The sequence below is a fragment of the Atractosteus spatula genome, chromosome 11 (assembly GCF_055471065.1).
Source record: "Atractosteus spatula isolate fAtrSpa1 chromosome 11, fAtrSpa1.hap1, whole genome shotgun sequence".
Taxonomy (NCBI): Eukaryota; Metazoa; Chordata; class Actinopteri; order Semionotiformes; family Lepisosteidae; genus Atractosteus; species Atractosteus spatula.
The window spans coordinates 15148540-15162901 of NC_142716.1; the positions used below are offsets into that span (position 1 = coordinate 15148540).

The 14362-nt window shown below is 37.9% G+C and overlaps 1 protein-coding gene across 1 annotated transcript in view; it reads left to right on the forward strand.

The window, feature by feature from the left end:
- The window catches only part of slc1a7a (solute carrier family 1 member 7a), a 51749-nt gene that overhangs the window by 20406 nt on the left and 16981 nt on the right, over positions 1 to 14362 (forward strand). The gene's annotated exons all lie outside the window — the stretch shown is intronic.

The following is a 14362-nucleotide window of genomic DNA, read 5'->3' on the forward strand; positions in this document are numbered from 1 at the left end:
GTGTCTGTACTAGCTCAGTGGGTGTCTTGTAAATACCTTGTTATATTCATGTTTTATATGTTAATCCATGTCCAAATCCAATGGAAGGTATTAACTGAAGTTCGGGATGGATAACAAAAGCAAGTCAATTTCACGATGCTGCACCTTACCACCATCATCACATAAACTGAACTCAAACGCCTCCCTTCACATTCATCTCAAGCTTTCCTCCTCCACCCTATGTCCACCTTTCAGCTGCCCCTTCCTTCACTCAGTCTGAATGGGTGAAGTCTACTTGTCCTGTGGCCAGAATGCTATAGTTTAACGCATAACAGTAGCAAAACTGATTTTCTGGGGTCCTGTAAATCAAGAACAGTCTAGAAGACAGATAAAACTCTGGCATATCAGGTTGTGTCAGAGCCTAGCATTTTTAATAGTACCGCAGACCTGATTATAGAGGAATACAAATTAAAACGTAGGATTTATAGCTAAAAAGGTGTGCAATATGTGATGGAATTGTGGAATTCGAAAAAACCTGTTTATATTGAACAACCAATAAAATGATCACTTGTACAAGCCAGAAACTTGAAGGAAGTTGGGAGTTTTTTGTGCAAAAAGAAATAAGAGCTCACATGCTCTGGGATTATTTAGTCTTTGAGATGCCATGTGACGTAAGGATGTGGGGGTTGTATTTTTATTAGCTGCTGGGGCAGGGCAATGAGTAGGATTAAGTCAGCTGCAGATGTGTGATATAAGCCTTTGACCTTATTGCATTACTGCAATCATATAATAGAGTGCTCATTTGCTGTTAGTAACCGAAAACTGTTTCGCTCTTGTTACCATGTTGCTTCATAATCATTAATAAGCCCTTGCCTGGTGTTTTTAGGCAATGCCTTATCCTATACTACATTATGCTCATAAAGAACCACCTGGTGTACCTTCTTTATTATATGAACTCCAGTAAGGCAAATAAAAAACATACTTGTACACCTTTTGCTTTGAAAAACTTCTAGCGTCTTTTAAGACTTGGACGGTCCTATATTTGTTTGAGCTTGACTGATGGCCATAAATGATTTTAAAAAAAAAATTTAAAACAGGCATGAAATCCTACATGATAGCTGGACAATTGATTTGCGTTTGCCAAGAGAGCAGAAGTGCTAAAAGTCACATCTCCTACCAGACGGCAACCAATTTTCACACCAGAGTTTAATTGACCTCCTATCTCTTTCTTAAGAAATAATGATAAGTGTTTCAGAATTCAGATGGCAGGGTTTGAAAGCATGACAGTACAATTGTGAAGCTGCTTTGCAAACCTGATTTACCAGAAAACCGCTAATGAAATAACTCGCACATGTTTGTACTTGCTTATTGCATCCGTTTGTTAGCTACTAGGATGGAAGCATTAATGGGATGTCGTCTTCACACTTCATCCATTATCTGATAGTAGCTTGTTCTGATAATGATTTTGACAAGCTAGAGCCTGCCCTGGAAGCATAGGTTACACAGCATGATTAAAACACCAATAGTCTCCTCCTGGATGGGGCACCAGTAATTCTCAGGAATGATTTGGAAAAGCCTGGCTGTCTTTGGGAGGTGCAGCATGTGGTGAAATTCTATACAAAACTCCACACAGGGGTACATCCACACAGATAGACGACCAAGGCAAGAATGGACCTAGAATACTGAAACACTGTGCTGCTGGTTCTTCATTGTTATTATGAAGATAGTATGAGACTTTGGATACTTGCATTTTTTAGAGAGATAGATAATTAAATCTACGACCTGTGCTACATTAAAGAAGAGCACAGCCATTAAAGAATTTGAATTCACTAACAACATCTACTGCCAAGAACACTTGCAGTAGTAATAGGACACCTCAAGTATGGCACTGTACAGTGTAGGGATGCAATAAATCACAGCAGACCGTCAAAGTTTTGCAATATGTTTCTTACAAAATACCTGAAACATATCTCTTTAAAAGAGAAGAAGAATCAAGCATGAACTTTGCTGAGTACCTTTTATACATTAACCGCAGCAGAGACCAACCTTTTGTGTTACCTTATAAAGAATGACATTTTGTGTCAGGAGGCAAAGATATTGTAATGCATATGGCCGTCAGTGGTGCGTAAGAGCCAGCTTACCAGAGCGGTGACGTCACCGCCCTTCCCTGTAATAGCAGGACTACAGCCACTGGGCTGTAAAGAGATCTCTCTTTAGCTCAGCAAGCTGGGTCCCGGTTGAGTGATGCAGGAGTCCTGGGTTTGAGCCCCCAACGGTGCGGGGCCGACCTGATGCGGCAAGGGTGCCCACCTGAACCCTGTTGCGTTACATTGGTGTTAGAAGTGGGATGGGATAGCCCTTCGCCGAGGATGGCGAGTTAAGCGGGGGAGAGTGTAACACTTACGGCCATCAGTGGTGTGTAAGAGCCGGCTTACCAGAGTGGTGACGTCACCGCCCTTCCCTGTAATAGCAGGACTACAGCCAGTGGGCTGTAGAGAGATCTCTCTTTAGCTCAACAAGCTGGGTCCCTGTTGAGTGACGCTGGAGGCCCGGGTTCGCATCCCCCACGGAGCGGGGCCGACCTGTGAAGGCAGAAGGCAAGGGCGCCCGCCTGAACCCCCGTTGCGTTACAATATATTTGGACTTTCAAATGACAAAGTACACAGAATGTTCAGCTACTCGTGCAACAGTTCTCAGTTTCCTGCCCTGGTTAGCTTAAATCATGATTTTTACTGCAACAGGGTTAAAGAGGAACTGCAGTCCCAATTTCTCAGACCGGTTATTAAATCTCAGGAACAAAATAAATTCATTCATAGAACAATTTTTCAAATTTTGAATTAACCATAAAATCGTGAACTTTGTGAAGATGCTGTAAGTCACTTGCATTTCAGTTCCCACAAATTGCGACGTGATGTGGCACTTCGTGCTTGCTAGTTTCCATAATGACTAATGTAATGTGAAGTTTTAGCAAATAAGTACAGGTTGTACCGCAGACATTTAACAGCAGAAATGTTCCAACATGATCTGCATGCAGAGCTAATAAGTTAGTAAATCAAGTGCAATATTTCTATTGGATTAAAAGAGATTTATTCACAAGCCTGTTTGTTTACAATGTAATAAGGCAGCAACACATCATCAGAAGTTTTGTTGCCTCATTCTGAATTGCAGATCATGGCGCTGGGCAAACCTGGAAATGTTGTCTATTTTGTGATGTAAATTGAAGGTTTTATAAGTTACTGTGTCCATTTTATTTTTATTGTGGCTTGAAATGCACTGATCACTGCTGATTCTTCCTAACCCCAAAATCCAAAATAGTGTTGCAGTTCCACTTTAAAAGTGGAGGACTGCATCTAAACAGGAGGGGGGTAAAAATAATTAATATTACCTACAGTAAATTCCAAAGCCTTCAAGAGAAAATAGTTTACTCCATATTCATTATCACAAAACAACAAAATTAATATCCTGTTCATGTCTCAAAAGATTGGCAGATGCGGGGGGCACATGGTCATGTGGGAAACTAGATTAAGAATAATTTATTATTAATAATAAATAATAAAAAAAACATTGAGAACTGCATGATCAGAACACATTGCAAAATTCCCATTTTTGAGTTTATGACATACCCATGAACAAGTTTCTTAACTTCTTAGTGAAGACTTAAGCTAAGTTTTACATAAAGCTGGAAAGTGTAATGCCATCAGTAAATGCTCTGCAGAATAAGCTCCTTATGTTCATGTTACATGTAAAATGGCACAGGAGAAGTACTGATCCCATGGTGATGGATACTGGTTGTACTGCTCTTCATGTAACTCAGCACAAGTAGATTACATTATGGTGTCCCCAGCCAGCAGCAGAAGAGTCCCAATGGGCATTGTGTCACTTGCCAGTGGACACATAAAGGCTGTAGATCCTAATTAGAACTATCAATGACATCATGCCAGTGCTTCCTGATAAAAGCTAAAAACAAGAACCCTGAGATATCATACTCTTTTAATAACTGACACCAGTTCAGTATTCCTTCTCAGAATCCTCATAGACAGTGCATGCAAGGGCAATGGTGCATGATGTTGATGTCCACATTCTGAGAACTGGATGCAATAACAATAACAAATTATGACCAGTATAGATTTGGAAAATATCATTAATATTGTTACCAATAAAGTTTGTAGTAGTGGTCAGCAGTTGAGTTATCTTACTAAAGGCAAAATCTTGAGCTGTTTTCTTCCTTTTCATTTTAAGTTTGTGGTAGCCAATTATGATTATTTTTACAGCCTGCTAATTCAACATAACCAAGCTGTAACTGAACCTTCATGCAGGATCGGGCTGGTCTGAGGGCTGTGGTATCAGGAAGAAGTAGCAGTACTTATCCAATCGCAGAACCTTTAAACTAGTCTCGACAGGCGGAGGTCAGGAAACCAAAACATCAGATAAATGCGCAGTACTAAGGTTTACAGGGAAGTGGAGCTCCTCTGGTGAACCAATACTGAGCATGGTGAATAGTCTTTATATGGTTGGGTGCCGATGTGAGTGATTGGGTCTGTGGGAATTGGTGAGGGATTGTGAAGGATTGTGTGTAACCGTGACATGCCTACAGGGGAGTCAGTGCCGTGGTGAGGTGAGGTGCTCTCCTAATTATTATTATTATTATTATTATTATTATTATTATTATTATTATTATTATTATTAATAATAATAATAATAATACTTTTTACTCATGGATACTTTCTGTGGTATCCTTCTATGTTTAGACACATATAAAGATAGTTGCTTCTGAATTTTCATGCAGGTAAATCAAATAGGCACCATGTTGTCTGTTTCTAAATTGTTTTTGTCTATGCAAACAAAAGCAATGGAGCCACATTTCAGTTTACTATTCTGAAAATAGTTTTGTGTGTAGATTTGGGATGTACTGTAGATACTGAGGATAGATGTAAGCCATTTCCCTCTAAGGCAACATTAAAACAGTAATATGTAATTACAATGTGCAGAATCCCTGATGCCCTCCTGGATATGTTTTGTGATTTAATCAAGAGGGCCTCAGATCACAATTCAGGTGGTTGATGAAAATGTAGTCAAACACAGAACCCAAACAAAAATGAAAAAAATGAATTCTCTCTCAGATTCAGATTAGTTTTCTTTGGTTCTGTTCTTCTTTCAAACAATTTCAGAAGAATAAAAGCACTCCCTCTGCCTCCCCTCAAGTTGTGAATTTGAATTCCAACACAACATGTGGTCTTGTGGATTATATGTCCATTATTCTAAAAAGAATTCTTTATTTATTTATTCTGGATGATTACTGGACTGGAATAATCTGCTGGATTCAGTAAATCATTCACTAACCCCATCATTTTGTGGATTAGGCAGTTTGTCATTTAATTTCTCTCTTTGTTACAGGCAAGGGGAGGGTATCTCAGGCCAGTTCTGACAGACCAATCAAGCCAACATTATTAACCCTACCTGTCCTATTATTAGTGTGGTGCATTAGCTATTTTGCTCTGTAAAATATTCTTTGCACGTTTTGCTTGTCTGAGGTTCTTAACCTTTTCACAAATATGTTGGAAGAACATACATGCAGGGACTGCAATGCTCTTTCCTATTTGATAAATGCGTGGAAGGCATTTGCAAATTATTGGGAAAGAAGAGTGGAAAAACAGAACTGCATCTATCAAAAAAAGAGCTTAATTGAGAACCTGCTCAAACAAAGGTAGTTTCCCTATCACATCCAGGACATGCAACCTGATGAAGGTGGCTTGGTTTTCCCTGTCTAATACTGATGAGGTGGAGGAATGTTCAAGGTCTGGTGAGGAGCTGCTCAAGGGATCCTTAGTTCACTGGTTGTTTTCAGCAAGGGAAGCGTCATTTCTCTGCGTAATATCAAAGATCTTGATAATAATAAAGATGAACAACTCTAATAAAAAAGCTGTGTGGCTTGCCATTGCATGATTTGGAGATCTCAAACAGGTGATTTGGGGATATTACAGACTGCACAGCAACTGCTAATTTCAAATCAGGAAATACAAATACTTTTAAATTATCCCTTTCAGTTCCTTTTAAAAGCTGCTTTTTTCTTCATCTGTGTTCTACAGTATAAGGGCATTCATTTGTGATGAATAGACAGGCAGTAAATAACAAACATTTACCTCAGAAATAAAATTTATTTGGATATTTCAGGTGTTTGGTTTTTTGAAGTTTACAGTATATGTAGAGCAGGATTGCGTGACAGACTGTGACCTTTGAGCCTGGTAATCTGGAATTCGTGCTCCGTTATAAATTGATTGTTTCACTCTATATTCCAGCTTCATTTCCCTTCATCCATTTATTCCTCAGTACACACGTGTATGTGGTTTTGTTTTGACATTGTTTACTCTGTGTCACACAGCAGGGTTCTGTTCTTTAAAAGAACTTTGGAAGGGTATCCTAAATCCTCCCTAAATTCATCTTAAACATTTTCATCAGCAATAATTAAACCTTTCTGACTAAAGGAGTCTTTTGTTTCTCACAAATCATGTCACAGAAGGAAAATAAAGTGTAATAACCCACTTCCCTGAGAGATTTTTTTAAATTTCTTTTTAAACACACAACATGTATAACATAAAAGGGGTCTACATATAATTTGAAACACATGGAAATATATCTGTTCTAAAGGAAAAGCGAAAAAGTGAAAATATTTACCAGATTCCATTTGGAGAGTCTCGTGTTCGTGTACGAGTCCTTTTTCTAATCAGGTATCTTTCTCATGTACCAGTTATGGACACCTCTCTGCCATTGAAAATGAATGTTTTGGAACATTTTCAAACAGTTTCAGTTAATTTCTGAGGAGATTGTATGAGTGCTGATAGGCGTATTTTAGGAAAGTGGTTAGCTATCCAGAATACAGTAAATTACATGTTTTTAAGCAACATTATTATACCAAATTAAAGGTTTGATCAATATTTTAGACGTGAGTCACTTTATAAGACTAAGTGTCAACCAAACTGCTCCTGTGCTACTGACGAATGTCAGCTGAGCTGAGCACTTATGATATATTTTTTATGATATTTGCTGTGAAAAACATGTCTCCTCATGCAAAATCAAAAATTCAAAAAGAGTAAATTAAGCGAAAGTAAGACGGTTTAACAATATTGGTAACAACTCAAGCTGATTATTTCTGGGAGCAGAGCTGTGGATTAATTGCTCTAGATTAGTTATACCAGTGACGTCCCAGCCTCATTTGATGTGGTTAAACCCTGTGCTGAGACCCTGTGAATTGTGCTCTAGTTACAACCAACAGGATTTCTTTCACTGTCAGATGAAGAACATCTTTACCTACTGCTCACATCAGAGCAGACTTTACCTTCACTGTAAAGAGTTCATTTGTTTGTAACCCCATCATTTTGTGGATTAGGCGGTTTGTACAGCCTTGTACAACAGACACAGGCAATTACAAACGACTAGATCTAGGATTTCCTGGACCCTAGCTCTAAAAAATAATGCTATTAGAATGTTGTAGCAGTATGTTGTATTTTTGTTTTAAATTTTTGTGATCTTGATTGCAGTCTTTCAGGACTTATTTGTTGCTTTCTACTGTTTTTTAGTATGGAACAACTGTATATTGCTAATATCTCTAAACTAGGGTGGAGTGATGGCACAGTTAGCCTTGCTGTCTTGCAACTCTGGAGCCCTTGGTTCAATTCTGGACATGAGGTGCTATCTGCATGGAGTTTGTATGTTCTACCTATGTTTGCATGGGTTTCCTCCTACAGTCTAAAAACATACTAGGGCGTATCCTGCTTTGTACCCATTGCTTGCCAGGACAGGCTCTGGCAACCCTCAATTTGATATTGAAGGGGTTAGAATATGGGTGGAGGGTTTCTAAACTAGTAATCAGCATTGCAAGATAAAGAAACAGTAACAAAACAGAAGTGTGACAAGAAGCATGACTGGAATTGAAACAGTCAGATTATATTCAGAGTAGTGTTCAGCAGTTATATAGAATGTTTTTCTGCCAAGAAACTGTCAGGTTACACTTCAATTGGAAAATGATGTTGAAGTAGAAAAAGAACCTGTAACCCTCAGGGCTGTATGCAAAAGGAGCTGCAATAAGGAACACTTTAATATTAATAATTCAATAAGAAGGTTTGATTAATAACTGAATTTCTCTTGGTGAATTGGGTTGCATGGTGGTGAACATGGTGTTGCTAGTCCAATGCTGGAGTTAGCAAAGTGCTCTGTTTTCCTGCCAACCTACTCTACAAACACATGGAATTCCAAATGCAGCGGCCCACAGCTGGCCACACTAGGGGTGAAATTAATCAGCCTGGACTTTTCCAGCACAGACTGTTACGGCAAACATTGCAAGTTCCCGGGCACTTCTGGTGCTGTTGGTCTTTCCTCCAATTGGCGCTGAACTTCCTGTGTGCTCACATCTTGTGATGTGTTAAAAATGGATGGTGCAAAGGTGGGAGAGCAGGAGGAGTCTGTCTTCATTTTCTCATTGTGTCCGTGCGTGGTTGGATGGTTTTTGGAAACCTGAAAAGTCCATTTTGGATGGGTATATAACAAAAATGGAAGTTATTAACTGAAGTTCAGCAGGGATAACAATGACAAGTCAATCTTACACAGCTGCACCTGATCACCATCATCACCAAACTAGCTACATAGACTAATCTCAAAGGCCTCCCTTTGTATTCATCACAAGCTTCCCTCCTCCAACCCATCTCCACCTTGCAGCTTACCCTTGGTTTTCTCAGTCTGAATGGGTTTTGAGTCTCTTAGTCCTATGACTATGAGGCTATCCATTAACCAAGCCAGTTAAACCAAACCTATTTAACTAAATATTCCCAACTAAATATACTAAATACTAAATATTCCGCAAAGTATTCAATCTTTTGTTGTCCCAGTGAAACATAAATTGGAAAATATGTAGAAATGCATGAATTAATTCATTGGAAGAAAAGTGCATTTTCATTTTTTATGCCACACCATTCACCACAGCAAATCAATATAGAATTAAGTGATGAAAACCCAATCTAAACTCACTCTTCCTAGCTCTGTTAAGGGTCCTTGGTGCTTTTAGTTAATGTCCTTCACTCTTTATTTTACTTGAGAATGTTTCTTGGCTCCCCAAATGAAAAACAGTTATAGACAAGCCTTGTGTCAGTCAGATGGGGCTCCAATTCTGGCAATATCATTCCTAATATAAGTGAAAGTCATGAAAAAATCATGAAGGCAGAACAAGCAAGTGAGGACAAAGGGTTTAATCCACGTACTGTGTATTTGTTTTTAAAATGCCGTCCTCAAGCTTTTTGTGAGATAATATGCTAGCATTGGACTTCTTTGTGCAAACGTGACTAGTCACTGAGTGCTGGCTGTTACTGTTCTGCCATTGCTTTCTTCAAGGGGTTATTGTGTTTCTTCTAATCACTCTAATTTCTCTGATATCCTGATCCATAAAGTTAGCTAGCCCTCTCCACGGAAACAAAAGGAAATTCCTATGGCACTATCTCTCTGTATTTCACTCTTTATCCCCATTCCTCTCAGTATCTCTATGTTTCTCTCTTGGGAACAGACATCTTGGGAAATGTCATATTGGTCTGACAATATGAGTCACTGCAGTGGTAATACTAAAGACTCAGGCTGTCTGCATTTTTTTCACTGTTCAAAAATGTTGCCATTCCACAATTTTCCTTTCTGCTAGAATTGCCTGGCAAAGTACTTTTTTTTTAATGGAGATATGGTGCCACACAACACTTTCGGATTTTTAAACATTTCGGTCCTTTTGATTTCCTTTGATTTAGAAAACCATTTGAATGTGATGATACATGCAGGAACACATAATTCTGATTCTTAGAAGTGTTTTCCTTAGACTTTTTGGTTTTACCTTTTTCAAACCTAACCACATCTGGAAACCTATAGCACCCTCTGTACAACATGTACACAAAGGGCAAAGAATAAGGTACATCAAAGAGTGGCAAGTTCTAAAACTTAAGGGGGTCATTCAATGATAAGAGTTTTTGGAAACCAATCTATGTTGTTGCAGTTATTGTCCCAGAAAATCTATTCATTTGGAATGTTAACGCAATTGCAGCAGACCTCTGTAAAAAAATTCAAGGCCATAAATCTGCTATGTAGACTCCATATTGACTCAAATAAGTGAAGATATATACTTACAAAAAAGTAGTTAGCAGTGTTTAGTTTTTTATTCATTTTATTTTGTTTTATCTTGGAGGGTAAATGAAATCCCTACTTCATGTAGCAACAGCTGTTACAGGCCTGTATGAAGCCTGTAACATGATATTGTAAACAGAGGAAGTCAATCTCTTTGTTTTACCCCCGATTTCTAACAAAATTTGCATTGGTGTATAGATGAACCCCCCCACTAGATACTATAGGTATACATTTCCGAATGGAGACGTAAGCAAGAACTGAAAAAGGAGCTCGGAGCATATATTGAGATTGCAGGTCCTGGAATGAGTGAAGACCATCCTCATAGAGAATATCCATTAGATTCTGAATCCCTTTATCCCTCCAATGTGAGGAAAGGAAAAGGGAAATGTCTGATACAACGTTTTTCTAACAAATACAGAAGAACTTAGTTTATATTTTCATGCATGTTGCATTTTCTTGCTGTAACTTCTACTGCAGTCATGCTTCAACCATAAAAAAAGTCATTTAAAAAAATGGTTTTCCTAAAAGGGTCTGTTAGTCTCTGGTAGCTTGGATTGAGGTCAGAGCCCCTGGGATTTGATGAGGAAATGAGTGAGGTGATATCTCATCACTCTCACCATGTGTCCATGTCTGAAACATTCAGCATGGCTGTACACTGTGTGCTGCAGTCTAAACCATTGCAACTGCCTTTTGAGAACGTTTGTCCATTATGTTTCTTACTGGAGGTGATGTACCCATTGTCAAAGCCACACTTTCGTTCAAGTGGATTATTTTAACAACCCGCATAATGAGTTTTCTTATCAGCACTGTACTTCCTGCACGAACTCTCCCATATGGAAATTTCTGGTTGACGAGTTGCTGGTTTTCATTATAGGAACTTGGGAGTAATTGGGAACTTGGGAGTAATTGGGAAGTGAGGTTCAGATTTAAAATACTTTACCACAGAAAATATCTGAGAGCTTGCTTTATTATTTTTTTTAGTATTTTGCAGAAAATACCACTTCTGTCAGATACAATCAGACACTGAACAAAAGATTGGTCCACTGTTTAAATACAGAGTACAGAATTCCTTCTGTCTCTTCCTTTAGCACAATCCAGTTTAAACAAATGTATTCCTTATATGTAATTTACCTCCTGGAAATTGTGAATACATGCAATTATTTGCTTTTCAGTTTGACTGAATTTTGCTTCTGTGGTGTCTTGTTTTTGCAAAAACACTGTTTGATGACCATTAAAACTATGAGTGCCACTAACAGATAATTTGCTGTGCAATGCTTTTAGATGTTTTGTTTAGTAGTACTCCAGAGACCATTTCTATGAGCACTCATACACAGTTGATTGTAATGGATATATCCGTACATAATAGTTCAAGTCATAAAGCTACTCCACCATTCGTAAAGCAGTTCAGAGAGAGAAAATAAAATGCCACTTATACAGACATACTGTACATTTTCAGTCATTGTGTTCCACTGTCCTCAGAAATATTGTTTTTCATTTCAGATTTTTCTTATGTAGCTCGTACTGCATTATTTTCAATTATTTTTTCTGAAAACTGCAAATAAAAAATAAAAAACATCCTGCTGAACCCTTTTAAAACAAACCATATTTTACACCTAAAAATAAGTGCTAAAAGGTTTAAGGTTTAAGTGAGTTCCCTTCTTGTCCCATTTGTGCTGAATCTCTGGATGTGATGAATTCAGATTCATCTGTATATCATGTGGTTTCAAATCATAGTTGAATATGAAAAATGTTTTATACATTTTCCTGCTTCTTTATAAGAGTCATACAAGAAGACATTAGTGATTACAACTGAATGTAAAATTTAACATTAAAGGAGAAAAAACAAATATTTATGGGTTAGTTATGTAAATCAATTTCATAGTGTGCCCTTTCACATACCTCAGTCCAAAAATGCATTCATACCCACATAGTTTAGGCAACATTCGCTCAAAGCAAATGCTAAGAGGCTACTTTTAGTAAGACTAATGGTTGTAGATAAACGACAATATCCATTTTATTTACAATTACCACAGCTTCTGGAATACACAGTGTGCTAAACATTTAGACACCACTCAGTGTAATGGAAATTTTGCAAGGGAAGAAATGATTATGAACACAGATAGTTATTGCATATTGGTTTAGGAAACAAAATCCCCACTGCACTTTGATCCATTCTTTGAATAGAGCCTCCTGTAGCAGGCTCATATTTAGATAATACCAAAGTGACTGAGAAGTAATTTATTTTGCATCATTTTCATGCTTCAAATCTTCCTATGCAAAATTATTCAAAGGGCAAAAGCTCATCACCCAGCAGCTGGAAAACCTCAAAATTGCTAGTCCTAATAAGCAGTGGGGAACTTATCTCTTTCCCCTCATTGGTAGCAATAAAAGTAATAGGGTAGGAATTAGGGTAGCCAGGGGAATAGGGGAATAGGTTTAAATTGGAACAAGAGGAGGGCAGGAATGTGCAGTTATATTGCAAAGGTGACAGAGAGGCTTTTCATGCATAATTCTGCTCTCCATGCATAACTCTAAAGTGTTGGTTTGTCATATCCCCACATTTTCATACTGCTTATTGAGAACCTTTAATCCTCTCCTAGCCACCCTGTTTCCTCTTGTATCAATTCCTCTGTGCCGAGAATAGTTTGCAGTGCAGTCTCACCCTGTGAAATAAATCATATACAATTCTGTGGAAAATCAAAGTATAAAACTAAATACCCAGGAGTCCTTTTTCTTTTTCTAAACCCACAAACTCCTTATCTTTCTCTGCATGTCATTTATAACCCAAACTGAGTTCATATTATATGCCTGTTAATACTGTGAACTATTTTGTCCATCAGAACATTTTATTCTATAAAATTAGCTGTGACTGATGCTGCTAGAACTATATTCAGCACTTTCTAGTTAATTGATTTTTAGTACACGTTTCTTTATTTAAATGTAATGCATGGTTGTGTCAGAGTCATGGTAAAATGAAATTTGGTTTGATCATATTCTTATTAGTTTTGCATTTTGAGTTAAAAAAAACAGTAGCAGCAGTGTAGTTGCTGTTAGGGTTCTTGGCCTGTTTCTGAAAGGCTTTGGGTTCAAGTTCCATGTTCAAACATTAGACACCACTGTTGAACCCATGAGTAAGGTAATTCACCCAGACTGCTCCAGTACAATAAATACCCAACTGTGTTTGTTGGTTGCAAAAGCAAGTCACTTTTTAAGTCAGGAATTTTTATGTGTTAATGTTTGATTGCCAGCAAAAAAGCAAGAAAGATCGGACGAATTATGTATTCTCATCTACAGTATATCCTGTTTTAGGTAATGAGAAAGGAAAAATTTAGATTAAAATTTTAATCCCATATCAAATAAAAAGAGCAGTCACTGTATGCTCCTTATAATATTCAGAATATAGCTATTACTATTCATAATATAAGCATATACAGTGGTGTGAAAAAGTGTTTGCCCCCTTCCTGATTTCTTATTTTTTTGCATGTTTGTCACACTGAAATGTTTCAGATCATCAAACAAATTGAAATATTAGACAAAGATAACACAAGTAAACACAAAATGCAGTTTTTAAATGGAGGTTTTTATTATTAAGGGAAAAAAAAATCCAAACCTACATGGCCCTGTGTGAAAAAGTGATTGCCCCCCCCGTTAAAACATAAATCAACTGTGGTTTATCACATCTTTGGAAAGCTGAGTTCAATTTCTCTAGCCACACCCAGGCCTGATTACTGCCACACCTGTTCTCAATCAAGAAATCACTTAAATAGGACCTGCCTGACAAAGTGAAGTAGACCAAAAGATCCTCAAAAGCTAGACATCATGCTGCGATCCAAAGAAATTCAGGAACAAATGAGAAACAGAGTAATTGAGATTTATCAGTCTGGAAAAGGTTATAAAGCCATTTCTAAAGCTTTGGGACTCCAGCGAACCACAGTGAGAGCCATTATCCACAAATGGCGAAAACATGGAACAGTGGTGAACCTTCCCAGGAGTGGCCGGCCAACCAAAATTACCCCAAGAGCGCAGCGACGACTCATCCAAGAGGTCAGAAAAAAACCCACAACAACATCCAAAGAACTGCAGGCTTCACTTGTCTCAGTTAAGGTCAGTGTTCATGACTCCACCATAAGAAAGAGACTGGGCAAAAATGGCCTGCATGGCAGAGTTCCAAGACAAAAACAATTGCTGAGCAAAAAGAACATAAAGGCTCGTCTCAGTTTTGCCAGAAAACATCTTG